A 20,413-nucleotide genomic window follows, 5' to 3' on the forward strand; every position below is an offset into this window, starting at 1 on the left:
TTCTTTCTCTCACAAAAACACACTCTCTTTTTTAGTTTTCTTTAAGTTTCTGTTTATTACACTGTTATTCGGTCACTCAATCTCTCAGCAGGCCTCATAATGACCTTTGAACTGCAGTAAGTCATTCTACAGAGCTCTGTGCTGACCCAGCACACACACACACACACACACACACACACACACACACACACACTTTCACTTTCTATCACAGGGTTTTGTTGTCACTTATGCTGCCTGTTGCATCCTGTTTGCTGTCATGGTAGAACAGCATTTCACTGTTCTTCATGCTTTATTTCAGAATCTGACATATTTTAAAACCAAATTACATGCCTTTGCATGTGTGTTGTCTATCTAAACAATCTCCCTAAGTCACATAGTCCTTCTGATTTAGCTAAATCCCCTACATAGTTATGGTTGACACGCTAATAGCCAAGCAAATTGTCCATGGAGAAAAATCAATTTAGAAAATTACTTGAATTCTTACAGGACTGTTTGGAATTCATTTAAAGATCAGAGGGATGTATGTGGCTTGGTGTGCAGCCACGGTTGTGTGTCTAATATGCCCTTATATTGGAAATCCAGCAATTCTCATATCGACAATCTATTTCCCATCTCCCCTCTTTTATTGGCCAGAAACCTGTTTGTAACGGAGTTCACAAGATGGGCAAGGAGGAGGCAGGAACCGGCAGAACAGTCAACATAACTTTAATGACATAAATCAACTTAAAGAAACATAAACACACAGCGACCGCATGTCTCTCTCTCTCTCTCTTGAACTGGTGCCTCTGGCTTGTCTTAATCCCCCTCCCAGCTGATTAGGACAATTCAGTGCCGGGCATGAATCCTCACGGCCTGGCCACACCCTCCTCCTCATCACACACCTCCCCATCCGATTCAAGCTGTGGAAGCCTCCGGCGTAACATACTTCCCTCCCTTTCTGGAGGGGAGGTGTTGCCCTTCTGACTGTCCTTCTGCCGTCAGGTCTTCCCTGCCTCTCTGGAGCCCTGGGAGAGACAAGGGGAGGGAGATGGAAAGAGTGAGGGGGAGAGACAGAGAGAGAGAGGAGAGAGAGAGAGAGAAAAAAAAACTTGCTCGCCAGTCCCCAGACATGCCATCGCCTGGTCCTCAGCCGCTCCTCCACCTTCCTACGGATGACAGCCGCTCCTCCCCTGGCGGATGGCAGCGAGTCCTCCGACCCCTGGTGGACGGTAATGGCTCCTCTGCTTCCAAGCAGACAGCAGCGGTTCCTCCAACTCCCAGCGGCCGGCAGTGACTTCTCTATCCCCTGGCGGACGGCAGTGGCGAGGACTACATGACAGCGCATCCCTCCTCCTTCCCGGGTTTCGGCACCTATGTAATGGAGTTCACAAGATGGGCAAGGAGGAGGCGGGAACCGGCAGAACAACATAACTTTAATGACATAAATCGACTTAAAGAAATATAAACACACAGACACACACACACACACACACAGCGGCTGTCTCTCTCTCTCTCTCTCTCTCTCTCTCTCTCTCTCGACCTGGTGCCTTCAGCTCGTATTTATCCCCCTCCTGACTGCTTAGGACAATTCAGTGCCAGGAGTGCATCCTCACGGCCTGGCCACGCCCTCCTCATCATCACACTGTTTTACTTTGTAAGCCCATGACACATGAAATATGAGTCTGTTTAAATTACAAATTGCAAGTGAATGGTGACCAGAACATTGAAACTCCAAAAGCACATAAAGGCAGCATAAAAGTAATCCATACAACTCCAGTGGTTAAATTCATGTCTTTAGAAGCGATATGATAGGTGTGGCTGATAAACAGATCAACATTTAAGTCCTTTTTTTATATAAATTCTCCTCCCTGCTTAGTAGGTGATGATATGCACAAAGAATGCCAATCATAAAAACCATTAAAAAAAGAATCTCTTAAAAAACTCCTAAAGCCAAAGTATACTTCTGAGGAAGTTCCACTTCTAAAAGTTACAGTATGTTTTCAAAGGACATCAAACTCTTTTATTTCAATTAAAGGAAAATTTGATCCCTTATGTTAACCCCTTTAAACTGGGACCATGTATGTTTTCTTGTGGATTTTTTGGCACTGACTATTGTTCTGTCTGCGGATTTATAAATGTGTTCTATTTGGAAGTTTGGACCGCTCTGTGTCAAGGGATTTGAGATGCCGTTTTCTTGGCATCTGAGAAATGTGTGAGTGTTTCTGTGGGTTTTCAAATGGGGCTTTGTCAGCTTGTTATGGTGGCCTTGTGCTATACTGACAGCACGGCGACATTTGTCAAAGCAGCTGGGAGAGCAGTGTGAAACGGTTTCAGTTTTGCAAGACAAGCTATTTGTTATTTTGACATTTTCACAGTCACATGATGAATGTGAAGATGAATGTGAACCTGAACATCTACTGACTTTGGTTCCTTCTACTCTTGTTAAAAAATTTTGTAATTACATTACAATACACTTCAGTACATTGAAAACATAGGCATCTTTTTCAGATTCAATGGCTTAAAGCTACTGAAGTAGTGTTTACTGTATTTTTTTTATTTTATTATTATTATTATGCATTTGGTAAGTGTGTGTGTGTGTGTGTGTGTGTGTGTGTGTGTGTGTGTGTGTGTGTGTGTGTGTGTGTCTGGAGCCTAATTTTGATGCTGCTTTCTCTCGCTCTGATTAGTCAGTCCATTAAACCTCGCAAATGCACTCCACGGGCTGGACACAATCATGCCCATGGCTTGTGGGCAGAATCATGCTGGCCATCTGTCCCTGGACATCCTATCATGCAGCCAAAGTCTGATGAATGTTCTAGCCACAGTGGGAGATGGTTGTTCCAAAGACAAACACAGACATCTTATTCTGCAGTCTCTAAGGCCATGTACACACTGCAGCTAAAAACAGTTGTCACTACTCTTTGAATGTTTAATCCTTTTCTGTACATACAGAGTTTGATTATTTTCAGTAGTGACATCCACATTCTATAACATGCATGCATGTAGACTGTGTATAATATCAGCCCTCTACATAGCGAGTAAATCACTCACATATGCGACCAAATTTTGTTATGTAATTAAATATGTATTTTACTAGCCACTGACAAGCAAATATTCAGATTTTACTCTCCAGAGATTGAGTTGTGCAGTGGGGAAGAAGAACTTGAGCACCACCGATCCATTTACTGAATAAGAAGCTGACGATTTAGAATCTGGATTCAGCCAGCTTGTTGTATCTCGTGAGTGCCAAGAAGGAAATTGACCTTATTTGGCTGCAGTGGGTCCTTCGCTTTCTTTCAGCAGTAATATGCCATAATTACATTTACATTGCATTTACCGATGTCAACTCTGACTTTGGTTAAACTTTTCCCCAGACTGTTTTCACAACATTCTCCATTTTAAAGCATAGACCAGTTACGTGCCTGTTGGACGTCTGTTAGAAGGTAAAAGTGTTAAAAAACGTGAGAGCTTGTAGATTTTAATTTGAGAGCGTGTACAATAAATATTTGTACAAGCAAGTCATGCACATTATTCAAGTAAAAGTTTATTTTTGCTTCGTTTCATGTATTTTGTATCCAAAGATGAGACCCAGGCACCCCATTTTCATTTCATGTCTCTTTTAAAATCCTTTGTGATCAAAAAGGTAAATAGAAACATTATGTCTAGTCATACATTGCACGGGTGAGGTAAAAATAACCCTGCAGTTTCTCTCTCGTTAATGTCTGCTTTTTTACACTGTAATTCATGTTTGTATTATTTAAAAAGTAGATAATTCAATGTGGGACTTTTATTTTGAAAAATTATGTCCAGAAGCGCTTACCGTAGACATTCGCATTCTGCTTTGGTTTAACATGCTTGTTGTCAGTCTGTCCGTGCTGAACTTAAGACTGAGGAATGATTTCACGGGACAATCCATAAACTGAAAACCATTCTTTCATATATCCACACAGATCCACAGTAGCCAATAAACAAGCCAAAATTGAGTTTGTATACTGCAGTCTGGTCTCATTAAAATCTACACACACATGCAGAGTGAAAGCACAGGACAGCACCTGTTACAGCTACATTTGCACAAATTGTGACAAATGAAACTCACAAATTGGCAACATTGTTCAACATGACATTGTTTGTTCAAACAACTGTTCAACTATTTGGGACAACATTTAGGGGAATATTATTGTTGTCTAGCATGTGTTTTATGTAGATGCAAAGTAATTCACATTTAATAGTGACTCAAAAAACCCATTAGCTGTATAAAATGCAAGTTAATTTTTTTTAGTGTACCGTGTTGTAAACTACTCTCAAATACTTTTTGTTTACCTGCATGCTTCCATACTTTATGCAGTTTGATGTGCTGTAACCTCTAAACATTACAGATTGACCTGCAAAATTATTTTCATACATTTTTAACCATAAACATTTCATAACCAGTGGTGATGGTTACAGGAGCTGGAAATTAGTGAATGGCTAGTTACTTGTCTTACAGACTGTTTTTTTTTTTTTTTTTTTTATTTTTTTTTATTAACATAATAATCATATTATTAATAATAATAATAATAATAATAATAATGATCTTTCTTTGAAGTACCATTCCAAGTTCTACGTTAATGTAAAGAAAGCATCTCTGTCATGTTAAACCATTAAGCTAAAGTGTGCCAAATTGGTTGTACATTACTCATCAGAATGAGCTTGCCCTAAGGTTGTTAATCATTCTAGCAGAAAGAAAATCTGATGAATGAACCAATCTAAGTCCAATTTACCACCAAAAACAAAATAAAACAAAATATTATATATATATATATATATATATATATATATTAGTTTTGTAGACAAAAATATAATTGTGCTACCATAATAATTTATTTCATTATAAAACTAAAATGTAATTATTATTATTATTTATTTATTTATTTATTTTTTTTTTTTTTAAATTGATGACTTGGACCAAATGATAAAGAAAAGCAGCCAATAAGTGCCCAACATAAATGGGAACTCCTTCAATACTGTTTAAAAAGCATCCCAGGGTGATACCTCAAGAAGCTGGTTGAGAAAATGTCAAGAGTACATGTCTGCAAATTCTAGGCAAAGGGTGACTACTTTGAAGATGCTAAAATATAACACAGTTTTGATTTATTTTGGATTTTGTTTAGTCACAACATAATTCCCATAGTTCCATGTATGCTATTCCATAGTTTTGATGGCTTTACTATTATTCTAAAATGTGAAACAATTATAATAAAGAATGAGTAAGTGTTTCAAAACTTTTGACCGGTAGTATATATACATATATATATATATATATATATATATATATATATATATATATATATATATATATATATATATATATATATATATATATATATATATATATATATATATTAGTATCATCTCTGCAAGTCAAGTATGTTCATATCTAAATGTACTTTGATATTCTTACAAGCATGTTATCTGCATTCCTCTCATCCAGATGTGATGCTGTTGTGTATGTTTTCTCTATTTAACATGAAACAAACATGTACCACTGCATAATTGATGGCCTCCATGTTCCACATCCCTCAACATGTGTGTCTTTGCTTATTCATATTAAAGTCCATCGTGTGACAGGCAAGGACATGTAGATCACCTCAGGTCCTGCATCAATTCATTATAACAGCACGCATTTTATTGATGGATTGATTAAATGTTGTTTAAAGCAGTAACAAAAGAATAATGTCTAATTTGAAGGTCATCTTTTTAAAAATTGAAAATAAGAATAGATCAGCAAGTTACTGTATATCTTTGATATCAGCTTGGTGTATATTTACAGCAATATTTAACTACTAATACTTTGCTAGTTAAAACATAAATAAATGCTGTGACATAATTTAATCGAAGAATCTGTTTTATTGTTTGTTATTTTTTATTTTTTTAACCAGTACATTGAAACGAATGTCACAAACTGTTTCGAAATACAACCTATTGGAACATCTTGTACTTAAAGGGGTCATGACATGAGGAATACAATTTCCCATGATCTTTTGATACATAAGAGGTCATTGTACTATAAAAAAAAAAAAAAAAAGCATACTGTAAGTTCCAGAACTGAAAACTTCCTCCATAATGGAACAAGAGCATTTATTTAAACCAGGCTGTTGAAACGGCCCGTTTGGAATTTGTGGAACTTGTGACATCACAAGGACCAAATTTATCTGCATATGACTGCCTCATCAGCAAGACATCAACACATATGTTTCATCATTGCACCCTTGGCCCCTCCCACTGGTGCTCAGTCACACAGGTGAAGAGGAGAGAGGGCCTGTTATGGGAGATTCATCTACACTTTTAAGAGGACTTACACAGGACACCTTCATGTGCCTGTCTGGATTTAAATGTTTTTCTACATAAACATGCACTAGACGAATGGCTTTGACTGTTATCATGCATCTTGTGCAGCTTTTAAAAGATGTCATGTTAGAACAGCTGCGCTGTTTCTTGCTGTTTTGAAGGCAAAGCCTGGACAATTTTTTTTCCTATCTGCGCTATTTTTAATTGTTAGTCTTTTGTAAACATGTACTAGATGGACGTCTTTGGCCGTTTCGATGCATTTCCGGCAATGTGTTCCATGTTTTAAGAACGGTACAAATTTTTAAAAATGTGTCTCATTCTGCTGCTGACATAGACTGGGAAACGCATGCCGTTCCGTGTGTAAACAAACACGGAAGATGTGAGATGTCACTCCTGTGAAGCCTTAAAGGGCCAAAGAGTTTAAAACCGAGCATTTCAGACAGAGGGCTTGAGACGGGGTGTGGAAAATGAATATATACACTACCGGTCAAAAGTTTTGAAACTCTAGACTGAAATGTTTCTCATGATCTTAAAAATCTTTTGATCTGAAGGCGTATGCTTAAATGTTTGAAATTAGTTTTGTAGACAAAAATATAATTGTGTCACCATATTAATTTATTTCATTATAAGGACCAATGAAGTGACGTGCAATTTTGTTGTCCAAACCCCTTTATGGAGTAAAAATAAAGAAAATGTTTATAAACAAAGCACATTTATTGAATCTATTAATCTCTGTTTATCAAATGATATGAACATGTAATGAGGGTTTTACAACGTTTAAGAATTATTAGACATTATAGTCACACAATGTCATACCAGATAACTGTAATCTCATGGTGAAATGCAAAAAAGCTACAAAAAGTGTTAAAAATAAAATAAAACCTAAAAAAAAATATGACATCCAGCTGATTGTTATGCTTTGGAGCATTCTGTCCCAAAACTGGCAGTCAGCCAGTGTCATCCAGGATAACAAACAATCTGGAGCAATTTTATGGGACATTTTATTTTGACACGTTATCAGACATCCTGTCTGATAACATGTCAAAATAAAATCAGGAAGACCCTGAAGGACCCCCAAACAATGGTGAAAGGTTAATAAGTCTCTCTTAAAATGTGTTTAATTTACCCTTTTCGCTCACTGGTACACTATGTAGTAAAATCCTGTGTCATCTGGGATAACGCAAAAAAAAAAAAACATATATAATGTTAATTTTATGCAAATGTGTTTATTTAATATTAATTTACATACTTGGAAGTTGAAGGTCAAGGTTGCAGATTTCTATAGGTAGCTAAAACAACTGCTTGATTAAGGTTCAAATTGAGTTTTGTCATACTGGATAACAATTTTGTCATATAGGATAACAGTTTTTTTCTGTTAGCCCATAGTGTCATTCGTTATCCCGCATGACACATGTTTGACATTATATTATTTTTATACATTTTTCAGCTTTTATTTCTATAATTTCCATTCTTATTGTGATATTAACACATTAAAGAACATTGTTTAGTTAAATACTAACAAATTATATATTAATAATAATATTTAATTATTAAATTATAATTAAATTAAATGATTGTCCAACCTGTCATATTGGGGAATCCGCCCCTTTAAGAAAAGGCCATCCACTCTAGTGACATCATGATGCAGTTTTTTTCTCTTTTCAGTGAAGGGAAATTCAACTGGGTAGGGTTGCACCAGCTGTGCGTAAGTTCTCATGCAATTTGGGATGTAAAGTTCACACTAAGGGCTTAGTAACTACTAGTTCGTTTGTAACTAAGTCAGTGCTTAATTTGGTTGCACCACCTGTTCTTAAGGCAAGACTTAACTAGTATGTCATAAGCTCTCCGTAAAGTAATGCGTAGTCGCATAATATGATGTTTACCTGTACTGATCCAATAAACAGCCTTCAAATTTGAACACAAAAGTATTAAAAAGCCATGCATTTCAGTTTTATCTCGTTACAGTTGATGTTCAAACCTTGTTTACTCACGTAACTATCAGCTGTAATAAATTATATCCCCATTGAAATACTATATGTAATAAAATGAGATTTAATTAATGGTATATTTAGCCTATGTAAATAACAATATTTAATAACTGTATCTAAAATGACAAGGGGCAATAAATAAGTACTAATACAACAGATATTTATTCATTTTAATTTCTCTTTTGTATATGTTTTAACTTGACACTGGGCGGCGTACACAGAAAACTGCACCGTTAGATCGGTTTCATACTAAAGTAAGTTTATTTCTCTCTCATAAATGTAAACGAGTGTAAATGTCAACATCATACTATATGTCGAAATGATTGATGCCTGTCAGCCAAAACATGAGCTCATTGATGTCGTTAAATGAGTCTGCTTTTTTATTCCATCAATTACTCCTGGTCGGAGGCTTCTGTAAATATTTAGTTTATACGTAAGGTTACGTCCTACCTAAGTTTAATGGTGCAACACTCAAATATTTAGTAGTGCGTAAATTGTGACTTAGTGCCCGTTTACGCCACAACTAGGCTAAGTTGTAACTTACAAATAGCTGGTGCAACCGGCTCCTGAGGTGAGTGAGTAGCTTACTTTCCTACTGAAAATGTTTCCATAGGTTTGCTTACTTGCTCTGCCCAAGCTTAGCATGTTAAACCTGTCAGCATAAAATATGCCAGAAGTGATTAGAATAAAACTTTTGCAAAATATATAAGTTTAACTATACCAAATTCTCTTCAACAACCAGACTAGCTAGTTAGCTAGTCCCAGTTTGTTGTAAACTAATATATGCTAACTGAAGCTCAAAATGTGGACACATTGTCCGCTTAAATATTGTCCTCTTTTTTTCCCTTAAAATGCATAATTTCATTTTATGGAGTTGAGAAAACAATAATAGTATAATGCCAAGTACTGTAAAACATTTTCATACATTTTGCAGCTTAAATCACATTGCAGCTTTAAAATGTGGGTAAAGAACTTTAACAAGTAGGGTCACGTTTAAAGCAAACACATTATAATGAGAAAAAAATAATTGTGCAAGTTTTATTTTCCGAGCTCTAAATATTGGTTACTGTCTCACTTTATATATTCATTAAGTATTATTGATTAAAAAAAGTTTTAATATGATAATATTTTGAAAATTCATTAACGTTATCCCGTATGACATTTTGACTGGTGTCGTCATATGATTCTCAATTAAAACACTTAAAATACATTGTTTGAAAATAAGATTTTAGTAATAAGGCAATAACATCCTCATAAAAGCAAAAACTACTTTGATGTGCAGTTTTAACCTATTTTTATTTTTGGTCAGTTGAAAACCTTGTTCGTCATTGGGCCATAAAACTAAAATTGAATTTTTAAGAAATGGATGACTTGGACCAATTAATAAAGAAAAACAGCCAATAAGTGCCCAACATAGATGGGAAATCCTTCAATAATGTTTAAAAAGCATCCCAGGGTGATACCTCAAGAAGTTGGTTGAGAAAATGTCAAGAGTACATGTCTGCAAATTCTAGGCAAAGGGTGACTACTTTGAAGATGCTCAAATATAACACAGTTTTGATTTATTTTGGATTTTGTTTAGTCACAAAATAATTCCCATAGTTCCATTTATGTTATTCCATAGTTTTGATGACTTTACTATTGTTCTAAAATGTGAAAAATGAGTAAGTGTTTCAAAACTTTTGACCGGTAGTGTATGTATTACTAAATTATGACTGTTTTTGTGCAACAACAAAAAAATAAAAAAACAAAAAATTGTACTTTATTAACATTAAGTGGACCTCAGGGAAGATAATAAAATTATAAAAAGAGTATGTCATGACCCCTTTAAAAGCTTACAGTACTTACAGTACTCCGTTTTAAAAACCTCAGAGCTACTGTCACACTACTGAAAAGTTTAGCTAAGTTAGTTGTATAGCTACATTTAAGTAATCAGTTTCTAGTCTCAGCATCAGAAAGCCACACTCACTCACCGGCCACAGTAATCTGTATCTGTTAACCTTGGACAGAAAGAAAGATCTGGTTCTGAACTCCAACTCTGCTGTGAAAATGACCATCTAAATGACTTATCTTAGAAGACTATTTAGAATATCTCTGGGTCATTTTTTAATTGATTAAAAATAATATTAGACAACATACTGTGAGTTGAATTTTCATTCAACGTCCAACAATCAACATTTTCTTTGTGAGATGGAAGAGCTCACACACACAAACATTGTCATGGAAAGAGTAAATGCTGGCCTCAGTTCATGTGAGAGAGAAACTGAGGTGAGGATGATTGCTGGTGACAATAATGTTTATTGATTTATGCAGGGCAGTGGTGGCTGTGGCATATTAGAGGGGATGCAATCCGTTTATCAAAGCTTAACTTTTACAAATCAGGATCAACAGCTACCAGCCTAAAAACAACAGTCAGTTCATTTAACTTATGGTTACACACACACACACACACACACACACACACAGTATAAAAGGATTTATTAAAGCCGTTTGGTAAACCAATCACTGGAAGTTTATCAAAAGAGAAGAAAGCATCCAAATCATTTTTCAAATATCGAAAATAACTTGCCAAGATTAAACCAAACCTGCTTAAGATGAATTATACCATTATTGCACCTAAGAAAGAAAGTAAATTTTAAGGTGCAGTGGTAACTTGTGTGTCTGCTACTACATTTTGAGCCAGAAAAGGAGCATTAATGGTCAGCAGATAGGCCTGAACAAGCCAGATTATGTGTACAGATGTGTGTGCACAAGAGATTTGCCTGAAACCAACAAGGCATACAGAATTTTTATTTATTTATTTATTTATTTATTTATTTATTTTATCAGTCTGCTTGGAAACAATGCTGTGTTAAGGTAATAAATAATCATTGGATTTGGCAAAGTTTTCCCAAAGTCATATCTGTAAATAAGTACTTACTATTTATGAACAGACAGAAATTCTGATCACAAATTAATAAGCATGTTCCTCTTCTTTTTTTTTTTTTTTTTTTTTTTTCTGTTAAGAGGTGTTTGTTTGGCAACAGCAGTATGGTATAAGACTGCAATTTTTATTTAAACCAACATTTATTATTCATTAACAATTAAAACATTAACATTTATTATTATTCCTTTCACCAAGTAACACCAGCTTTTAATGTGACCCATCCAATCAGAACTATAACAACTGTTCATGGAGATTGTTGTGCTATTATTTATTATTTATTATTATTATTTTATTTATTTATTTATTTCAGATAAAACTGCAACTAAATGCCAAGGAAAACAAAACAAACTGTGGTTGGTCACTTTACATGTCAATCAGATGGTTTGTTCTCTTCTAAGCGAACTGTTCTTGTCTAGAATAAGCAGTGATGAGGACCAGACTTTAAGCCGCAAGTAAAAAGTCTGTCTACACAAGTTACCTGCCTGTCATGAGTTTCTGAATGAAAATGTGATGATGGAGAACATGTTATGCTACCTACAGCCCACACACATGTCCGTCCATTTCTTTCTCACTTTCTTTGTGCTGTCATTTTCTAAGACTAATGTTGGAGGGTCTTTAGGACTGCTTATTGTGGATGTGCTTTTGTAGCTGCACTTGTGTATGAAGCATGCATAGTGTAATGTCATTCTTGTGCATTTGGTCATGTTTCACTCCCTTTGTTGGTGGGTTTGTGTGTATGTATGTGTGTGGCTGACCAGTTTTCATCTCTTACCATTTTCTTTACTGTCATCTGTTAAAAGCTTTGGAGTGTGTGCCTTGAAGAGTAAAAAACAGGCTTTTACCAGAGGTGTTCAAACTAACATGACAGAACTGGAGAGAGCAGCACAGTGAAACTAAGGGGAAACACAGAGCAAAAAGACCACAAGATGATAGAGTGAAGCTGTTGTATCCTCAGTTGCCTTATACCTGCATTTATGTATAATCAGAGATCCATACTTTAAAACAGTGGTTCTCAACTGGTGGGTCGCAACACAAACATTGGTTGCAGGTAAATTCTGACTGTGTTATGGAACGGAGGGGAAAACAATGCTAAATGCAATAAAAAAATATGATCACAAAAAAGGTTAGCAAGTTCGGTATCGCACCTAAACAAACACAGCAATGCACATTCACATTTATAAATTCACATAATTAGAATATGCACATAAGTCCTTCTTATAATTGCCTTCTTGAAAAATGCACAGGCAGTCATGAAGTGTGTAATAAACTATATTAGATACATGGAATGTTAGATCAATGTGGTGATCTCAGGGTAAAACTTTGAGGATAACCAGTATAATTCCCAAGCTAAATAAGATACAAGTTGTGGGATCTCCATATTTTTTTTTCCCTATGTTTCACCCTTGCCAGTTTCTTCATTTCTGGAGTAACTCTGCTCCCTAGTGTCTGTCTCTCTCACTCTTTGCTGCGGGAGAGATTTTTATTTATTTATTTATATAAATTTTTACTGCTGTGAAGCTGATTGTAGAAACTGCACACACACACACCCTAACTTCACCCCTAAAAGAAAATATTTAGCATTTAAAAAACAACAAAAACATTTATGCATTGATTTTTTTATTTCTTTTTTCTCCCAAATGAGAACGTTCCCAGATGTCCTTAAAGGAATTTTGTGTCAGCTGTAGCTAACTTCTGGGGACACATTTGTTCTGTCAATAAACTAAGAACATTTCATCTTTTTCTCTATCACTACCACTCGTCTTAATTTTTTCCTCCATCTCTGGTTATAGCCTTGCTAATTTAATTTGGACCTTTCCATATATTCACACCTAGATCTCTATCCAAAGATACAGTAGGAGGAGGTTTCAGATTTTTTTATTTATTTATTTATTTATTTTTTTTTCAATTGAAAAATTTAAGGTTGTAATTGAAAGAGTGCTGGGAGGGATGGCGAGTTAAATATATATATTTTGATACTCCAGCTAGCCCTGAGAGAACAGCGGACCTGAGCTGCAATAAGGATACCTTGATGGACTTGAAATAACAAAAAGGCCATAAATGTTTTTCCTTGTGTGTCAGAAATGCTTGTGGCAAACATCATGACCAGATCTTTTTTTTTTTTCTATGTTTTGCTGTCTCCAAATTTGTATCTACACTACGAGATGCTCAAGGATTTGAAGACGGGCATTTTTTTTTTTTTTTTTCATGTGATTGGTCCGAACCAGAGTTCCATTCTACCCACTCCCCCCACCTCCACTTTTTTAATTTCACACTGAAGTATTTTGTTCGCAACCACAGTATGTTGGAATCATCAACATAAGAAACATCAGAGTATGTGAGTGGAATTGAGGGTCTTTTTTTTTTTTCTCCTTTCCTGCTTAAACCATTCTGTCACTCCACTCCTTCAATTTCCTGCTCCTTACTCCCCACTCACTGGTGAGAGAAACCCCGCTCCGACTTGGCTCAGTGCTTCCTGCACAGCTGTTTAACAGCAGCGTTTTGCTTTTTTTTAAATTATTATTATTATTTATTTAACAACATCAAAATCAGCATATGATCTTGTGTGATTATTAAACCGCAAAGGGCTAAGAATTCATCTGCACGCACTGCTCGTTGTGCTTATGGGCACAGCTCTCTTCTGTCTCTAGCGTGTTACACAAATTGGGAGCACACATGAGGATCATGATACTGTGGCTACTTTTAGATGCAACCTAATAGTCCATTCATAATCTGGCTGATAGCTAAATCGGACTTAAAAACTTTCATTTAAACACTTTGCTAGATCCAAATTAAATTTCCATCTGATTGTAAGGGATGGTGTAGACTTAAATAATCTGTGAAATAGAATAATATTTCCCATGTAAACTTTTTGAATCTGACTTTCTCAGTTGGATTCAAAAATACCTTGCCCTCATTCACAGTGCAATGAACAGTGCTTTTGTGAATTCCAAATTAATTGGAAATGATATGATACTTACCGCTGGAACCTACAAAGCAATGGCAACACACATTGTTAAGGGTATGTGGACACGCATTGCATATTCCGTAGGGCTCAAACGTTCTTTCATGACATCCCATAAATAAAAAAAAAAAAAAAAAAAAGGAATTTTATATCATTCTAAAATGTTATTTCCTTTACACTTCTGTAAACAACCTCCCACAATCTAAAGATCGTACTCTCATCTAGAGATGCCTAGTTATTAGAGGAGGAATGGGCAGGAGGCTAAAATGGTTAATCCAGACAGGATGTTGGGATGCTGCTTCTAATTCTCCTTATTTAAGAGTAAAGTGAGTAAAAGAAAAGAAATCTTTTCTGGCATATTTTTAGATATGTCAACAAAACAAAAAAGGCAATTATCATGCTCGCCATGGTTTTCTCCTCCTTTCTCTGCTTCTGAATGCGACGACTGACACACTTCGCATACACATACATTTTATTTCTGAATACATATACTGCACATGCAAATTAATGATTATATTGGACTGCAAAGTTTAAGGTACATATGATATAACACATACTAAAATCAAATTGAATTTACTTGAATTGACAAAAAAGTGCATGAAACATACATTCATGTTTTCAGTGGTTTCAGAGTGGTTCTGTGCTCAAGTACAAGACTTCCGTCTTGAGCTCAGAGTAACAGATGTGCTCTGTATTTGGTCCGGTTTGTTAATGTGTACAACCCTCCCCATCATTCCTTTTTTAGTGAAAATAATTTTTTTTCATTCTGACTGCTAACAGTCTGTTAAGACTCTGTGTGTCACTAGCCGTAATTAAGCATGTCTAGGAAAAGTTGATCATATCTGCTGCTCACATACCATATTTTTGTAGACACGTGGTTGTGAGCAATTCATTTACAGCCCCGCCTACGTTCCCCTGCCACTCATGGTGCACGTCTTTGTTTGTGTTTTTGTGCAACTGATGTTGTCATGCTTAAATCGACAAAAACACATGCGCTAGTTATTTTACTTCATGAAAAGGTGTGAACCCTAGTACAGATTGTGTACAGTATTCACGCATGCGAACCATACCACCGTTTCATTGCAACTGATCTTAGACAACCTCGCACAGGTAGTCTCAGGTATGGTACCACGGTCTGCTCCCCAATCAAAAAAAACAAAAAAAAAACAAACGGTTCTCACATTACCAATTTTTTCTATGCAAACCATACTCTGATTTGGAGTAAACTGAAAGGCATTTGAGAGATCAGACCCTGGGGAGTTTTTATACCAACCTACTATCTTTTTCTTCATCATGTGACAATTTCCTCAACAGTTACTTTCTTTTAAGCCCAAACACACACACAGCTTGAGGACATGTATGATTAGATGATGCATCAGCCCGTCCTCTGCCAAGAAAATGGAAAAGGAGAAAACGATGGAGGAGGGAGACAAGATCAGACTCTCCCTTTCTCTTTCTGTGTGAGAGGGCAGATTTGATTGGCGATTACTCCCAGATTATATGCATCTCCATTTGAATAGATTGGTTTTCTACAGGGCTAGAAGCCAAAGGCTTGCAGCTGTTTGACCTCTGATGACTTTGGAGTGACCCCTGTGACCCGTAGAACATTTGTCTTGTGATCTATCTCAACCAGACAGCAGATGCCACTTCCTGTTTGACCTAAATGAGCACGCACACACACTTAAGGAGATGCACACATATACAGTAGCTGTTTTGAAATACTAATTTAATAAACCTCTACCCTGATGGTGCAATAATACAATCACAGCTAGTCCCTTGAAACCAGTCCTAATGTGATCTTCAGATCCTCTGAGATAACCAAAGAGTGTGTAAAAGTGGGCAATTGGATTATGTGGTGTTGCTAATGGCCCAATGTGCATGTAACAGGAAACAAAAGAAAAGACTTGAAAAGCTTTCGGACAATTTCATCTAGCTGTATACACTCGCTAGAGAGCAATTCCAAATAAAGCAAGAAAAATAGTTGTTAAATGTCACATTCTTGTTTAAGCCTTTGTGTGATATTCTGTATGAACAAGACCTTTCCTGTCAATTTGGGGCTTGCAAGGCTCAACATAACTCTTAGAATATGCTTTGAACAGGATACTATTATAAAATGTTTGCAGTATGCATCATGTGTACTCTGCACAGTATCTGAATATACTTAATGCATGGAAAATCTAGATGGCCTAATACATTTGTGTTGTAAACAACAAGAGCGTACTGCAAGTGTAGTATATCCCTCAATGCAATGAGTTCAACTTGATATTTCATTTCCAGTTTTAGGGCATGGAACACAAAATACATTTTCCGATTAATCGCAATCTTTTTTTGAATCCGATTGCAAATTAACTCTGAAGTGGATTTCTTGTAGTGAGACAAACAACATCCATAAAAAAAACCATGCACATACAAGATGGATCTGCAGAGAAGAAATCTGTAGGTCAGCTCTTCACTAATTCATCATAAAAAAAATACTGATATAGCCTTTTGCCATATATAATGTTATATAATGTTGTAAATAATATTAATGCATTCAAATCCAGAATTCATTGTTTCTTTGTTTTTTATTTAATTATTTATTTATTATCTCTGAATGTTACTTTCATGTTTGATATTGCTGTTAAAAACTATAGGCACTGTTTTCTTAATTTCTGTCTTTCCTCTATTGGTGTTCTTTGTTCTATTGCTTGTAGGTTGTTTATTTGTTGTTACTTTATTACTGTTTACTTGTCTTGAATAATTACTTTATTCCTTGAAACAATGTTTACTCAAAGTAGTATTTTGTTGTGGTATCGGAATTGGTATTGAAAATCATCAAATTGCTTTGATATGTCAGAAAACTTTACATTATTTCTAAAATATACCCAAATTAATATCTGAATTTAAATGAATTGAGATAATGACTGGATGCCACTTGCTGAATTAAACATGCACATAATAGGGTATGTGACAACAATGTAGCATACTACACTTCTGTCTGAAATGTTTGTTGTTACGTACTGCTTTACGTTTTGGTTTGAAAAAACAAGTAGTTGCCAGTATACTGCAGTGCAGTATGCAGTAAATGGTATACTAGTAGTCCAGTCCTTATGGCATTATGTAAGAACTGGAATATGTTTGTATATCTACCCTCTTCAATCTTTTAAAAATCTGACACACATCTGACACACATCCCAGCATTACATTCAACACTGTCCATTTCTCCCACCCATCAATCCTGTTCTACCATCATGCCATCAATCAATGCAGTCATTCATCTTTTTTTCCAGATGCCAGACTTGAGAATCTATTTGTTTTCATTTGTTAATTCTGATAACATTTGCTTGATGGATAAAGGGTGGATGATAAGAAACATAGACATTTTAGATACTGTATGTCCCTAACCTTAAATAAAAGACATGTTTTTGAACATCTTTAACACCTCTAACCATGACAGCCTGATGATTGTAATTGTAGCAGGCAATTCACAGGTCAGGCCAGCCTGTCGTGAGAGTTGGGTCCTGATAGATGACCACAAAGTAAAATTCTGAATATCAACCAATCCCTCTGAGCCTTCGTGTTTAGCTCTTCTGCTCTCACAAACACACAAATAACCCCTAATGCACAAGGACGTTTAAATTTACACACGCACACATAAACCTTTCTAAAAAACACCCTGAAATAAACACCATCAATCACTGGTAAATATGACAAACACAAGTTCCAATCAAGGCATCATTATGCCATGCATTCTGTGGTATTAGCAAACAGCACCCTGTTCTTCTGTCCATTTAACCCTATAACGCAGTGTGTATCAAATATGATACATAGCGTTTGACGGCTCCTGTTTCACTCTGTGTTCAAGCTGAAAAGCCAAAAAAAAAAAAAATAAATATGGTAAGTTTCACATGTTTATGGCACCATCTAGTGGTTATTTTTGAAAAAAGTGGTTTCAATGTTTATATCGATCTATTTAAAATGGCGGCTGACTTGCGTGACTTATGTTGGGATAAATCACAGCATACAGTGCATCCGGAAAGTATTCACAGCGCTTCACTTTTTCCACATTTTGTTATGTTACAGCCTTATTCCAAAATGGATTAAATTCATTATTTTCCTCACAATTCCACAAACAATACCCCATAATGACAACGTGAAAGAAGTTTGTTTGAAATATTTGCAAATTTATTAAAAATAAAAAAATGAAAAAAATCATATGAACATAAGTATTCACAGCCTTTGCCATGACACTCACAATTGAGCTCAGGTGCATCCTGTTTCCACTGATCATCCTTGAGATGTTTCTACAACTTGATTGGAGTCCACCTGTGGTAAATTCAGTTGATTGGACATGATTTGGAAAGGCACACACCTGTCTATGTATGGTCCCACAGTTAAAAGTGCATGTCAGAGCACAAACCAAGCCTTGAAGTCCAAGGAATTGTCTGTTGACCTCCGAGACAGTATTGTATCGAGGCTTAGATCTGGGGAAGGGTACAGAAATATTTCTGCAGCATTGAAGGTCCCAGTGAGCACAGTGGCCTCCATCATCCATAAATGGAAGAAGTTTAGAACCACCAGGACTCTTCCTAGAGCTGGCCACCTGGCCAAACTGAGCAATTGGGGGAGAAGGGCCTTTATTCAGGGAGGTGACCAAGAACCCGATGGTCACTCTGACAGAGCTCCAGCATTTCTCTGTGGAGAGAGGAGAACCTTCCAGAAGAACAACCATCTCTGCAGCACTCCACCAATCAGGCCTGTATGGTAGAGTGGCCAGACGGAAGCCACTCCTCAGTAAAAAGCACATGACAGCCCACCTGGAGTTTGCCAAAAGGCACCTGAAGGACTCTCAGACCATAAGAAACAAAGATAGAACTCTCTGGCCTGAATGGCAAGCGTCATGTCTGGAGGAAACCAGGCACCGCTCATCACCTGGCCAATACCATCCCTACAGTGAAGCATGGTGGTGACAGCATCATGCTGTGGGGATGTTTTTCAGTGACAGGAACTGGGATACTAGTCAGGATCGAGGGAAAGATGAATGCAGCAATGTACAGAGACATCCTTGATGAAAACCTGCTCCAGAGTGCTCTGGACCTCAGACTGGGTCGTAGGTTCATCTTCCAACAGGACAACAACCCTAAGCACACAGCCAAGATAACAAAGGAGTGGCTCCGGGACAACTCTGTGAATGTCCTTGAGTGGCCCAGCCAGAGCCCAGACTTGAACCCATTTGAACATCTCTGGATGTCTGGATGAAAATGGCTGTGCACCGACGCTCCCCATCCAACCTGATGGAGCTTGAGAGGTCCTGCAAAGAAGAATGGGAGAAACTGCGCAAAAATAGGTGTGCCAAGCTTGTAGCATCATACTCAAAAAGACTTGAGGCTGTAATTGGTGCCAAAGGTGCGTCAAAAATGTACTGAGCAAAGGCTGTGAATACTTATGTACATGTCATTTGTTTTGTTTTTTATTTTTAATAAATTTGCAAAGATTTCAAACAAACTTCTTTCACGTTGTCATTATGGGGTATTGTTTGAAGAATTTTGAGGAAAATAATGAATTTAATCCATTCTGGAATAAGGCTGTAACATAACAAAATGTGGAAAAAGTGAAGCGCTGTGAATACTTTCCGGATGCACTGTATTTTAATAAAGTAAAAGTGACAGTAATGATTATATTGTTACTGATATTTAAAATGAGTATTTGCTGAATATAAGCAACTTATGCTTGGTTACAATTGTGTATATTATTTTATTGAAAAAGCATATTGAAATTACATGTATCAAATATGATACAACAGGCTTTTGAGGTATATCTATCAATCACCATTCCATTCCATTCATTTCCACTATATATATATATAATAATACGCACCCTAAATATGCATTTTGGACCATCAAAAAATGGAGTACATTCACTTGCACTGTTTAAAGGAGGAGGCCTGAAATGAAATCCTAAAAATCTTAAATTCTGTTTTGATGAAGAAAGACACCCTTGGCCTGAGGGTGAGTAAATTATCAGCAAATTTTCATTTTTGGGTGAACTATTCCTTTAATAATGTTAATATCACCATATACTAATACATATTTTAAAAAAAAAGAGTTATTGGGGACCTGGGTAGCTCAGTGGTAAAAGACACTGGATACCACCCCTGGAGTTCACTAGTTCACTAGTTAGAATCCCAGAGCGTGCTGAGTGACTCCAGCCAGGTCTCCAAAGCAACCAAATTGGCCCAGTTGCTAGGGAGGG

This window comes from Myxocyprinus asiaticus, chromosome 11, assembly GCF_019703515.2.
Source record: "Myxocyprinus asiaticus isolate MX2 ecotype Aquarium Trade chromosome 11, UBuf_Myxa_2, whole genome shotgun sequence".
In the NCBI taxonomy this organism is placed as follows: domain Eukaryota; kingdom Metazoa; phylum Chordata; class Actinopteri; order Cypriniformes; family Catostomidae; genus Myxocyprinus; species Myxocyprinus asiaticus.